General features: G+C 38.1%; 1 protein-coding gene across 1 annotated transcript in view; it reads left to right on the top strand.

The window, feature by feature from the left end:
• HSD17B12 (hydroxysteroid 17-beta dehydrogenase 12) overlaps positions 1 to 14,291 on the top strand; it is a 167,831-nt gene that overhangs the window by 35,193 nt on the left and 118,347 nt on the right. The gene's annotated exons all lie outside the window — the stretch shown is intronic.

Below are 14,291 nucleotides of genomic sequence, written 5' to 3'. Positions count from 1 at the left end.
AATAAATTATACTGTACTCAATAAGATTATATATATATATGCATAGGATGCAGTGAAAGAAGAAAGAGAAACATCTGGCATGGTGGTAAGACCTGAGGGAGTCAGGAGTTTCCCAGGTGAAGGAGGCAGGGGAAGGGTGCCCCAGAAGAGGATATGTCAGGAGTAAAGGTGAGAAAGTGCTAGTGTTCTAAATCAGAATAAATTTAGTACATAGAAGGTACCTGAATGTTCAGGTGCACAAAATTTGCTAGTGGTCTTATATCATTTTGACCTTGCTTTTTTTCTAGCTCAGTCTGAAGAAAGGCTGGGCTAAAAATAGCTCTTGGTACAGCGATAAAGCATCCAAGTAATGATTTCAAGGAGAAAGTTAAGACTAGATTTAGTTATTTGGCAAACACTAACTTACAATATTGATGTGCTAATAAGAAATCATCTTACTTATTAAAGCAGATCCTTAGAGGCCTGTTTTTGTTCCTCTTACTGGCATATCAATTCCATAAGGACTTTAATTCACTGTTTTCCCAGGGCCTAGAACAGTACCTGACATATATTAGTAGCTCAGTAAATATTTGGTGTATGAAGGAATTAATCCTAGGCTGTTATCCTAAAAGTCATTGTGAATGCCTAAACCATATTAGAAATGTGTTTTTTAAAAATTTAAGAATTCACACATTTCCATTATTCAGATTAGCCTTTTCTCCAGTGTCTTAGATACATACTGCTATATAACAAACTATCCTAAAACTTAGTGATTAAAAAAAAATTATTGCTTATGATTTTGTGGATCTGGAGTTTGGGCAGGGCTTATTGGAGACAACTTTTTTCTATTCCACATGGTATTGGCTGGGGTAGAGGGTTCATGATGGCCTCACCTCTGTGTCTGGGGCCTTGATACTAGTTGTTACCTAGGAAGCCTCAGTTTTCTTCCGTGTGATCTCTCATTATTCACTAGACTAGGTTGAGCTTCCTTACATGGTACTGAGATTGTTCCAAGGTGAAAACAGAAGTTGTAAGATATCTTAAGGCCTTGATCTGAAAGTCATACACTGTCAGTTCTGCCACATTCTTTTTTTTTTTTTTTCGAGACAGAGTCTTGCTCTGTTGTCCAGGCTGGAATGCAGTGGTACCATGTTGGCTCACTGCAACCTCCGCTTCCTGGGTTTAAGCAATTCTCATATCTCGGTCTCCCAAGAAGCTGGGATTATAGGCATGTGCCACCACACCCAGCTCATTTTTGTATTTTAAGTAGAGATGGAATTTCGCCGTGTTGCTCAGGCTGGTCTCAAACTCCTGGCTTCAAGCAATCCACCCACCTTGGCCTCCCGAAGTGTTGGGATTACAGGCATGAGCCACTGCGCCCAGCCAGTTCTACCAAATTATGTTGGTCAAAGCAAGCCACAGGACCAGCTCAGATTTAAGTGGAAGGGAAAATATTCTACCTTTTGATGGGAGAATGTCAAGTTCCTATAGCAAAGTGGCATGAGACAGAAGGTATTGTTGCAGCTATCTTTGGAAATAGTCTGCTACAGTCTGTCCTCTGAACATAACAATTCACATTTCTTCCACATGCAGAATATACCTACTCCTCTCTTAGAAGTCTTATCTCATTATGGCATCGACCTGGAGTCCAGTATCTTTTCATCTAACTAAAGTCCAGATGCGTATAAGATTTCCTAGGCACAGCTGCTCCAGTACAGCTTCTTTCGATGTAGAAATCTGTGAATGAAAAGATAAGTTTCCTGCCTCTGTCTCACATCCCCCATCAAACATACAGTGGTGAGACGGGGGCAAGAAAACTGTAGTAGTCGCTCCCATTTAAAAAAAGGAAGAGTTGGAAGCACTGTTCCATAGCAATTTTAAAATTCATCTGGGCACATGTTACTAGGTCTCTTACCCCATGTATCAAAAATATACCTTGAATAGCCTTTTCACAAGATGGCACCGAAAGCAAAGAAGGAAGCTCCTGCCCCTCCTAAAGCCGAAGCCAAAGCAAAGGCTAAGCTAAGAAGGCAGTGTTGAAAGATGTTCACAGCCCCAAAAAAATAAGACCCGCACCCACCTTCCGGCGGCCCCTTCCGGTGGCCCAAGACACCCACCTTCCGGCAGCCCAAGACACCGAGACTCCGGAGGCAGCCCAGGCGTCCTCAGAAGAGGGCCCCCGGGAGAAACAAGCTTGACCACTATGCTATCATCAAGTTTCCGCTGACCACTGAGTCTGCCATAGAGAAGATAGATGACAACAACATGCTTGTGTTCACCGTGGATGTTAAAGCCAACAAGCACCAGATCAAACGGGCTGTGAAGAAGCTCTATGACATTGATGTGGCCAAGGTCAACACCCTGATTCAGCCTGATGGAGAGAAGAAGGCATATGTTCGACTGGCTCCTGATTACAGTGCTGTGGATGTTGCCAACAAAATTGGGATCATCTAAATGGAGTCCAGCTGGCTAATTCTAAATATATGTGTATCTTTTCACCATATACATGCCTCTGTCAATTTCTGGTTAGGCTGGGAGGCCATACACAGGCATTGACATTGTGACAGGGCTTGGTCAAGACTCCTGTTTTACTTGTCCTTTTGGAACACTCATCCTGCCACTCCACCATATTTGATCACTCCAGAGATCTATGTGACTAGAGTTAGTGTTATAGGAAAACCAGAACTCAGAACTTGCCTCCATGGTTGAGGGTAACAAGAAGCTTTACAAGAACCCCATCTTTTATCCCTAGAAGACAACCAATGCCCAGAGTTTGAAGGGCATTAGCATCCATTTCAGGGGAGTGTGGGTTGGCTGGCTTTCAGGTAGCATTTTGTCCTCATACACCCATCTACTATGTCCAACCAGTCTATCTGCTTCCCTCACTCCTTGCCCAATAAAGGACAAGGACTTCCAAAAAAAAAAATATATATATATATATATACACACACACACACACACACACATATACACACACACATATGTGTGTGTGTATATATATATATATACATTTGTGTGTGTATATATATATACACACACACACACCTTGAATAGTGTCCAGTTCTGCTCCTTGAGAGTTGTTCCCTAGTACATTGTTTTGTAAGACTATTAGCTCTACCCTTTGGGCTCTTGGCTTTCTCCTCCTTTTTTCTTTTTCGTAAGAAATAGGTCATATTTGTAGCTGAGTAGCTTTTCAACCTGCTTCTTACCTATGTGAAGTTGGGAACCCACAGATATTTTATTTCTCCCATTTTGAACTGTTTCTTCCTCTTTTAGTCCAAACTGGTGGTACTTTTAGTACTATAGTTTTCTTTAAAACTTTTTCTATGAATGTTGTTAGGGATTGATTCTATGTCCCAAAAGCCACATTCATAATCCCTTTCCAGGACAGAACTGTCTTTACTTTGGATCTGTCTATTGAAGAAAAGGTCATTAAGATTCTTAGAAGTTCCTTTGTATAGATGAGAAGGGTCTATATTTTCAAGGTCTCAACAAAAGATCTTATGGACAAACCTCTGATTTGATATCTCCCCAGAGACCATTTTTAAATTCCAGATCTTTTGCCAGTTGTAGAGACTGTTTTGGGCCCTCTTTACTTCCTCTAAATTCTGCTTAAAAATTAAACAGGTCCTTCTTTAGTTTATTTCTCTCTTCCCCGTACTTTATCATATGCAGCTAAAAGAAGCCAATTGGCACTTACTTTCAGTGTTCTACCTGGAAATATCTTTAGCCAGTCAATAAGTTAATTAGGTAAATATTCTATCTTATGTAATTATTAAATTAGGTAAATATTATTGCAGACAACAGTCTTGCCAAACATTCCACCACTATGTAACATGAGTCTGTCCTGTATCTAATAGCAATTTTCTCATGGCTCTTCTTGGCCTTTGCTAACAACTGACTTTCCACTTTTTCAGCCTCTGCCTGCCATCAGGTCCCAAAACCAAGGCTGCATATTTTAGGTTGTTTGACACTTCTCTTAAGCAAGTCGGTCAAAGCAAATCACATATCCAAGGAAGGGAAAATAGATTCCATCTCTTGATGGGAGGAATGGCAAATTCACGTTGCAAAAGAGCATGTGGAATGGGATGACTTACAGTCATCTTTAGAATAATCTATTGCACCTAGTAAGTTTAAACTTGGAAGATTACTATAGGTGAGAAGTTAACAAGTGGTAGCCTGTGTATGTATCTGGCTCACAAATATGGTATATTTGGCTTGGGTAGAGTTTTAATGAAAAAAAGAAACATAGTTTATCATCAAACAATCAGAAGATTTTATCTAGAAGGTTGTATATCGGGTCTCTTTTGAAAAATAGTAAGCTGTTTTTGTGTTGGGCCTTCATTTCCATATTAGCTGGAAATTGCCTGATTTACTCACTTTCATGACCTCCTGGCTCCTATAGGTATTTGACTTTGCAGTTTTTGCTGCTGTAGATTATTAATTTATATGTTAGTTTTTTTAAGGGAATACAGTGATGAGCAAGACGGTCATAGAGCTTACATTCAAGTAGGGGAAGATGGACAATAATACTAGATAAATAATGTAATTGCACATGGAAGTGGAATAAAGCAAGAATCTGGGATAGAAAGTAACTAGTAAATGGGTGGTTGGGGTGGGGATATTTTAGTTAGGGTGGTCAGGAAGGCCTCTCTGAAGACATGACATTGAGTGGCCTTAGTGTGAGAAGGAGCCAAACATGGGATAAGAGTGTTCCAGGCATTATGAGCATGGTGGCTGACACCTGTAATCCCAGCATGTTTGGAAGCCGAGGTGGGCAGATCACGAGGTCAGGAGATTGAGACCATCCTGGCTAACATGGTGAAACCCCATCTCTACTAAAAATACAAAAACATTAGCTGGGCATGGTGGCACATGCCTATAGTCCCAGCTACTTGGGAGGCTAAGCCAGGAGAATTGCTTGAACCTGGGAGGCAGAGGTTGCAGTGAGCCAAGATCGCACCACTGCACTCCAGCCTGGGTGACAGAGCGAGACTCCGTCTCAAAAAAGAAAAAGAATGTTCCAGGCAGAGGAAAAAGTGAGTGAAATGACCCATGGGTGGGCCTGGGCTTGGGGTGTTTGAGGAAAGGCAAAGCCAAGAGTATAAGAGGAGAAAATGGTAGTAGAAGAGGGGCATGAACGAGGTCATGAAAGATCCTGTAGGACGTAAAAAAACTTGAGGTCTTGTTCTGAGTAATGGGAAGTCATTGAAGCAATTGAACAGGGCTAAGGATGTGATGTCATTTACTTTTTGCAAAGATATCTGTAGCTGCTGTGTGGGAAATAGACTAGTGGCAAAAGGTGGAAGTAGGATGTTGTTAAGGAGGCTTGCAGTCATCTAGGGGAGGTATAAATGATAAGGCCTTGAACCAGGGTGTGGTACTTTTAGGAGTGAGAAGTGGTAATACGTGGTATGTGTTAGAGAGAGTAGACTAGTTTTATGGAGGATTGAATATGGGATATGGGAATGGGAGGAATCAAAGCCAACTTTGAGGCTTTTGGCTTGAGCAACTGAATAAATGGGTAGTCCCATGGGGAGTTCTGACAGAGGAGCAAGTTCGAAGTGGGAATTAAGAGTTTTCTCTTAACTTTGTGACCCTACTACAAAAATAAGGTTGAAAATGAAAATTCCTAAAATGAAATTGTTTTTATCTTACAGTTCTTTATGTGTTTTTGTTTTTTTCTTCCTCTCCATTAGAAGACTTTGCCATTACTTGGATGGTATACCAGCTGCAATGGAGGAAGTATACAGATGTATATTTGAGGATGTATTTATATTTTAATGTGTAGCTATCTGCTGTCAAGAATTAGGCAGTGAGACTAGGCACTGTGGCTCACACCTATAATCTCAGCACATCGGGAGGCTGAAGTGGAAGGATTGCTTTAGGCCAGGGATTCAAGACCAGCCTGGTCAACACAGTGAGCTCTCGTCTCTACAAAAAATTTAAGAATTGGCCAGGTGCGGTGGCTCACGCCTCTAATCCCAGCACTTTGCGAGGCCAAGATGGGCTGATCACTTGAGGCCAGGAGTTAGAGACCAGCCTGGCCAAAATGGTGAAACCCCATCTCTACTAAAAATATAAAAATACTAACTGGGAGTGGTGGCAGGTGCCTGTAATCCCAGCTACTTGGGAGGCTGAGGCAGGAGACTTGCTTGAACCCGGGAGGCAGAGGTTACAGTGAGCTGAGACCGCGCCATTGCACTCCAGCCTGGGCAACAAGAAAAAAAAAAAAATTAAGAATTAGCCTGCCATGGTGGTGTGCTATTTTGAGTAATGGGAAGTCACTGAAGGAATTGAACAGGGGTAGTGATGTGATGTCATTTACTTTTTGCAAAGATGCCCTGGCTGCTGTACTGTGAATAGACTAGTGGCCACGGGTAGAAGCAGGATGGTCATTTTTAATTTTCTATTTATTCCAATTCAGTGTGGTCATAAAGGATCAAGTGTAATTTATTATTCACATTTTATTGTTATGGGGAATTAATTCAGTTTTACTATTAAAAAAAGGTGGCATGATAGTCATCAGAATGTTCTGGGAGAACCTTCCAGAGGTTTGTAACTCTTAGAATTGAAATCACTATTTAAGACCAAGATCGTAACATAAGGCAAGATTGAATAAGGTAAATAGCTTTGATGAATTACAGTGCTACTTGTAAAGGATAGTAAATTCACTTTTGCATTTTAGGTAGTAACTTTTATTGTAAATTTGGATGCAGAATGAGATAATAGAGTTTTCACCCCTTTTCAAGAGTCATTTGGGATAGCATTTTGACTAGATCTGCCATTCAAGTCAGCTTAGAAATAATTTATAATTTTATTTTACATTTATTTTATTTTATTATAATTGGGTTGGAAGGAAATAGTCTTTTATAAAAGATTAGTTAGTGGCATATTGCCATTACCATTTATTTTACTTTTTTAGAAAATGAAAATCATTATCCTTAAATTCAGTGTATATTATGTAGAGAACATAACTGATTTATAACCATGTAAAATATCTTGTCTTACTAACAAAACGTTCAGTTTTTCCTTCTTTGTGAAACCTTGAGTCAAAATGTACGAGTGAGGATGTTTATATTCCAGTGGTGTAGCTGAACCAGACAGGTCTGCAGAGCAGTGGTTTATTTTTAGACCTGCGTTGCCATTTTTATCCTGCAAAAATATTCATCAGTGTCTTGCTGACAGGCCATCAGTTTTATAAATGTGTCACATAGACCAGATTTTGTTCTTTGTCTCATTTTCCCTCCAACTCTTCTTTTCCTTTTGATTTGTTCATACAACTGTTTGGAGGAAGAGAATTTTTTTTTTATTTCAATTCATGTATTAGATGCTTCAATTCACAGATTTTCAGCATCGCCCAGTTCATTCATCTATCTGCATCTGCTTACACATCTCTGCTTACTGTCTAATATGGGAAGCTGTTATAGATCACCAAGCTGAAGGCAAGGAAAAGAGAAATGCATGCACTGGGGATTCTCTTCATGGATCCAGTCAGTTTTTGACTGCCTTCTCCATATATGTTTTTACATATGTATGTGTATGCTGTGTGTGTGTGTGTGTGTGTGTGTGTGTGTTTTCATTTATTTACTTGTCTTGCCCAACAAGGGACTGGTATAAAGTATTTTGCATAAAAAAATAGCTGCCTAAGGGCCTAGGGGTTACCATATGTGGCAGAAAGCCATATATTGAAAATAAATCCACCATTATCTTTAAATACATAGAGCACCAGTTATTTAATTTGTTAGGAGACTATTTTAGCCTGTTTGGGCTGCTAAAACAAAATGCCATAAACCAGATGGCTTACAAACCACAGAAATTTATTTCTCACAGTTCTGAAGACCGTGAAGTCCAAGATCAAGGTCCTGGAAAATTTGGTATATGGTGAGGGACTGTTTCCTGGTTCACAAATTGTACTTTCTCACTGTGTCCTCTCATGGCAGAGGGGGCAAATGAGCTCTCTCAGACCTCCAAAAGAGGACTGATCCCATTCATGAGGGCTCTGTCCTCGTGACCCAAACATCCACAAATGCCCCCTCCTAGTACCATCACCTTGCGGGTTAGGGTTTCAACTATGAATTTTGGGGGAGCACAAACATTCAGACCATAGCAGAGATGATGTTTTGATTCTAGATGCCTGAGTGACAAATATAACCAAAACAGAAGGAAAAATTCCTGCAATCAAGAGAAACTAGGGGCACATACTTGTGAATACAGTAAATTAATTTTTAAACAGTGTATATTCGTATCTTATTTTTATAAAAACTCAGATTCCCAGAGCAGGATTGGTATATACTTGTCTATCTCTGCAACAAATATTTACTGAGTAGTTACTTGAGGGCCCAATATATTAATTGCCTTGGTGGATACCATGGCTTGGAGAATAGGATTTCTGACTTGTAGAGCTTATAGTTATTTTAAGAGGAAAATACTTCTATGTATATTTCACAGACATGGCAGTACAACATACTAGGTAAGAGTATAGATACTGGAGCCAGAAATTTGCGTTTATAGTTTGTGCCAGTCATTTCCTAGTTTTGTTACCTTGAGCAAACTGTTGAGCTTTTCTGAGCCTCAGTTTCTTCATCTATAAAATTGATATGTACCTCAGAATTTACTGTAAAGGTTAAAAAAGATGATGCTTATTTAGCAAGCTGCTAAAAATACTGAACATCATGCCTAGCACATGGTAAGCACATAATAAATGCTGGTTAATTAACAATGATGGGGATAATAAATATTCTGTGCATATTCTATAATGCTTTAACATCAGAAATGTCTTTGACTGTAAGTAACAGAGTAACAACTATGGTGGCTTAAACAGATAAGGATTTATTAATCTAACAAGTCTGACATAGACCAGATTCAATATTAATTATTCAACAATTTTTATCGATAATCTATACCCCAGGTACTGTTCTAGGCACAAAGATTCATCCACTAACAAAATGCAGTTATTCCTGTCCTCATGAAGCTTACATTCTAATTGGGGAGAGAGGCAAAAACAAGCAAAACAATGTAATATAAAAATGGTAAGTTATTACCGTGTTAGAAGATGGGCTTCATAGAAAGCTTTGTGAAGGAGGGCCCATTTAAGTTAGGCCATAAGGGAACAACAAATAAACGAGGCTAGGTGAGAGAAAGACACAACAGAGGAACAGATATGAGAACAATGGAGGAGCCATTTTGAGCCATCTCAAAATGCAGTTTTGGCAACAGTGCTTTGTTGGTCATCAAGTAGTCAGGAGCCATGAATGCAAGATTTTTCTAAGATTTCTAAAGTAAAAAATTTCATGTTATTTTCACTTTATGTAACAGTTAACAATCAAATACTTAATAGTGATAGTAATATGTAGTGCTTATAAATCAAACGTTGTTCTAAATACTTAATACTAATGATAATAAAAGCATATGGGCTGACGCTTACATAATGCTAATTATGTATCACACTAGTCTAAAGATTTGGTATTCATATCCTAATCTCTGAGTTAAGTACTAATACTATTCTCATTTTATAGATAAGTAAATTCAGATAGTTTGGTAACTTGGCCAGGTTTATTTGTCTCTAAGGACAATAAGAGAAGAGGTAGCTGGAGAGATAGCCTCTCATTCCGTAGTCCAGGGGATAGAGTGGGTGAGGAAATGTTCAGGGAATATAAATAGGTTGAACCCCCAAAGCCCGAGCAAAGGAAGAAAGGAGAAATTGAGGGCGTTAGTAGGGCTTGAGATGGCTCATCTAAACACAGTTACCCACAATTTCCACAACTCTGGCAGAATTTTACCATTAGATGAGATTAGGTCCAGAGGTGCTTTATCATATTTCAGAGACGGGCTTTCCAATGCTAAGCATCATGCATATATCTTACCCAGCAGGGACCATTAGAATCCTTTTCTCATAAGGAGAGTGTCTTTTGTTGTTTGTTTCTTTACTTGGTTATCTCTTAAATGAAAGAAGAATTTTCCAATTTCAACATGAGATTTCAAATGGACCAAATTCTTGAGCACATTTAGGTTGTGTCTAAATAGCTCTTATAGAACAAATATTATGATATGTGCTGCCTATTAAAATTTCTGTCTGTATTCATGTACACATTCTATCTCTAATTAGAAGCTGCCAGCCCTGTCAAAATACAAGTATGGTCCACTCTTAAAACCCGGTATAAGACAATATAAATTTATAAAAATAACCAAAGTGGGGGGCAGGGGGACATGGAGAGTACTTGTGTTCTAAAAAAATTTTGAAGGCTTCCGTTAATTGGGAAAGTTTGCTTTACGTAGTAATTCAAAGAACAGATTTTATTTATGTAGTATAAATGTGAGACCACAGTTATTACATAAAGGATGAACTTACTTAAATACACTTTATATTAAGGATTCAGTCATGGTGCAATGTCATGCTTATTTTCAGTGAAGGAGACAATTGTATAGTCAGATAACATGTGATAGAAAGGACTGAGGCATCACAGGCCAAGAGGCCTCCTGAAGCTGAATATGGCCTTGCTGGTGCTGTTAGACTGAGTAGCCCTTGTCAGAAGGAATGTTAGATTCCATCAGACAATATTCTATGTAAAATATTACAGCAGTCCTTGTGATTTTCAGTAGGTGTTTCCCAAGCTACTCTTACGTTACTGGGATCAGCTAACTAACCGAAGGTGGCTGTGTTATATTTAAATAAAATCTTGAGTTTAGAAGGTGTCAGGGAAGTCCCAGTTTAGAGGGAACTTTGTGTGAACTTTGATTCTGTTTGAATCTTGAGCATGCTAAAAAAATAACTCATGAATATAAGGCTTTTTTTTTTTTTTTTTAATAGAGTCTTGCTGTATTGCCCAGGCTGGTCTTGAATTCCAGGTCTCAACTGATCTTCCTGCCTCAGCCTCCTGAGTAGCTGGGATTATAGGCACACACCACCCTGCCTGGCTTATAAGGCATTTTGTTGATATAAATTCCCATCATAGGGCAAACCACCACCTCTTAATGCTGAGTTTTACAACTCTCCTTCTCCAAGTACTTGGTGTTATGGTAAAGCAGTAGGAAAAAAACACAATAATGCACCCTCTTTCTACCCTTTAATCCATTTTGGTTTTTAATCAGAGCTTTTTTCCTCTGCTTTGCCAGTGTACTTCTTGATCTCGGGTTGAGAGAGATGAACTATGGCAGTAACGTATAGTGGGCAGTGGCCTCCTCTTTCTCCCGAGGTGGTAGAGTAGATTTGGTCCTTTTTTGTTTGTTTCATTTCTAGAAAACTTGAGTGTATGTGTTTTTCTGTCCTAGACTTTAAATGCTAACTGAATTAAGCAGACATCTCAATTGTGGCAGTAACCACATGGGGGCTTGCATAGTGTAATTCTGGGTTTTTTTTTTTTTTTTTGAGACTGAATCTCGCTCTGTTGCTCAGGCTGGAGTGCAGTGGCACAGTCTCTACTCACTGCAGCCTCCGCCTCCTGGGTTCAGCAATTCTCCTGCCTCAGCTCCCCAAGTAGCTGGGATTACAGATGCCTGCAACGATGTCCAGCTAATTTTTATATTCTTTGTAGAGATGGGGTTTCACCATGTTGGCCGGTCTGGTTTCGAACTCCTGACCTCAGGTGATCCGCCCGCCTTGGCCTCCCAAAGTGCTGGGATTATAGGCATGAGCCATCGGACCCGGCCCAATTGTGTTTAACTAATATACAGAATATAATTTTATGTGAATTTTAAACTATAAAAACATTATATAAGAAATATATTTACTTATACAAAAATTAGAAAATTCAGCTAAGTAAAGAAAAGAAAAGAAAAATTACTTATATTCCTCTATCTAGAGGTAACTACCATCAACTTTTTGGTCTGTGGCTCTTTTAGATTCTTTACATTTTTTTCCCAATACAAAAAATGGCTACTGTACTTGTTACTCCTTCCACTGTATTTGGGAATCGGATTATTTATAAGCTAGATTATTGGTAAGTTTCTTTTGACTCATCATTAGGTGATGATCCTTAGAAATTTCAATTAAAGATCTTCTGGAGAAATAAACATTGTTAAAACAGAAATAGTTAATTTTTGTTAATTAATTTTAAAAATAATCCATTGTTTCTTCACTTGGCTGTGTATCATAGACAGTTTTCACTGCCAGTCACCCTTCTTTGGTGCCACAATTTTTGATAACTATATTGTGTTCCGTTGTATTGATAGGCTATAATATATGTAATATAGATATGCTATATAATATAGATATAGATATGGGTATAAAAGATTAGTATGCACCACAATTATATACTATATATGCTATTATATGTGCTATATATGCTCTATAATTACATATTACAATGTATTTAGTGGCCCCTTGTGGTTGCAATGTTGGTATTGTAAACAGTGCTGCCACATACCAGCATCTTAAAGGTCTTGTTCATTCTGACAAACTAAAAGGGAAAGACAATAGAGTAGTAAGTTAGCAAGGGCCAGCAAATGGCATAGAAAGTTACGACATTTAAAGAATTGTTTCAGATGTCCTTTTATCTTAAAGATCAATGACAATTTAAGTAAAACGAGGACTATTGCACATCTAATAGAATTTAATAAGATACTAAGTTTATACGTTTAGTAGTATCCTAATCTTGTGATGGATTGAAGGTGTTTTCAAAATGTTAAATAGCAGATGGTATTAATTTTTTAATTAATTAATTGCAAAGTAGGTGAGGAGGTCAGTAACAGCACAACTATAGCTTCAGACATCAGAGAAGTTGTTTTTTCTCTCTTTGAGCTCTAGTCCAGACAGTGAAACTTTGTTAAATAATTTGCATTTAAACTTTTGCTGGAGACCAGGAAATTTCTATGATGCATTGGTAGAACAAAAAGTCATGTAAGTAAATAAATGAAATCACTGAAAAGTACGTAAGAGGACATTTAAATCAGACTTTCATTAAAAGTTCTACTTATGAGAGGTGGCTTCCTGAAGGGAGGAAAGTATGCTTTCTTTGATTCCATGAAGCTCACAGTCAGCTGTACCTGCTGCCCATCCGCTGCATCTGAAAGGGTAGCTTAGCTAAGAAGTTGAATAAAACAAACTTCAGATGATAAACAGAAAGTTATTTCACCAGTCTTTAGCACTTCCACCTATGGGTTCACAGAAGAAATAAAAGTCATAGAAACTAGCCTCAAGGTTTCTTCTTTTCTTGTTAAAGGTCTGTGGGAGAGAAGGTAAAAATAATAAAAACGTTTTTCTTTTAATTCAGTTATTCCTGTACTTTCTATTTTAAATTTTTGAAGATGAGCCAGCTGTAGGCTTATTATTTTAAATCACAGCTCTAACTTGATTTATACTGTTCCTAAAACTTGTGGATGTGTGGGTTTTTTTTTTTTTTTTAAAGAAATTAAAGATGAGAGAAGTCATTACTGTGATTTTATATTCATCGTAGTCATGGACTCATAGGGTCTTGGGTATTCATTTAGTTTGCAACTACATTGTAAAGATGCTGAAACTAAGGCTCAGAAATATTAACCACTTGTCCAGGTTGATTCAACTAGCAGAACCAGGACCAGAAAATAGGTTTTCTGACTATTGGTCAATCTACCAGTATTTTATGTAGCGTATAATCTCTGTAACTGAGAAAAATTGTGTTGGATTATATGAAACCCCTTTAAAAAGATTTAGTTGGAAGTGAATTTCACTGAGTGTTCGTTTTGAAAAGTCTATTAGTCATTAAGTTGTTTAACATAATTTTATTGGCAGTCTGGGGGTTTACCAAAAAGTAGAAAGAGGATCCAGCTGGATGTTGTATAACAAGAAGGAATTGTGTTGAGCTTCAAGGAATTGGTTTTGACTTCTCAGAGATGAGAAAAAAAAATTAGTTGAGAATAGATGAGCGTTCTTCCTTTCTTTTCTCACATTTGTTGTTGATGCTACCATTATTTATTTCAGTCTTCAAGATGAATAAATTGTTTATTAAACTATCTTTTGGTGAGACTGTTTTAAAGTTCTTGACCAGGCCTGAGTCAGGCATGACAAGTAAATTGACTTGATTTCTCCTAGTTGTAAAGTACCTAGGAGTGTGCTGGGCCTCAGCATTAGTATGTTTAAACACGTGCCTTTAAGATATATTTAATCCTTAAAGAAGAGGTAATTATTCACCAGGAGACTCTGGCCCAAACTTTATTGTAGTGTTACTGTGATAAGCATGGTGGCTTAAAAGGAGAATAGCTTTCTAAATCTCATTTCTAAATCTCTTAGTGAGGTGAGACAGAGTGAATAAAATCCAGGGTCTCTGTTTTTGGAGAATTTACCCACTTCTTATATGAAGAATATTATTAAAATCTTTTTTTTTTTTAGACAGAGT

The sequence above is a fragment of the Piliocolobus tephrosceles genome, chromosome 13 (genome assembly GCF_002776525.5).
Source record: "Piliocolobus tephrosceles isolate RC106 chromosome 13, ASM277652v3, whole genome shotgun sequence".
Classification (NCBI taxonomy): Eukaryota; Metazoa; Chordata; class Mammalia; order Primates; family Cercopithecidae; genus Piliocolobus; species Piliocolobus tephrosceles.
This window is presented reverse-complemented; position numbering and strand designations above follow the sequence as displayed.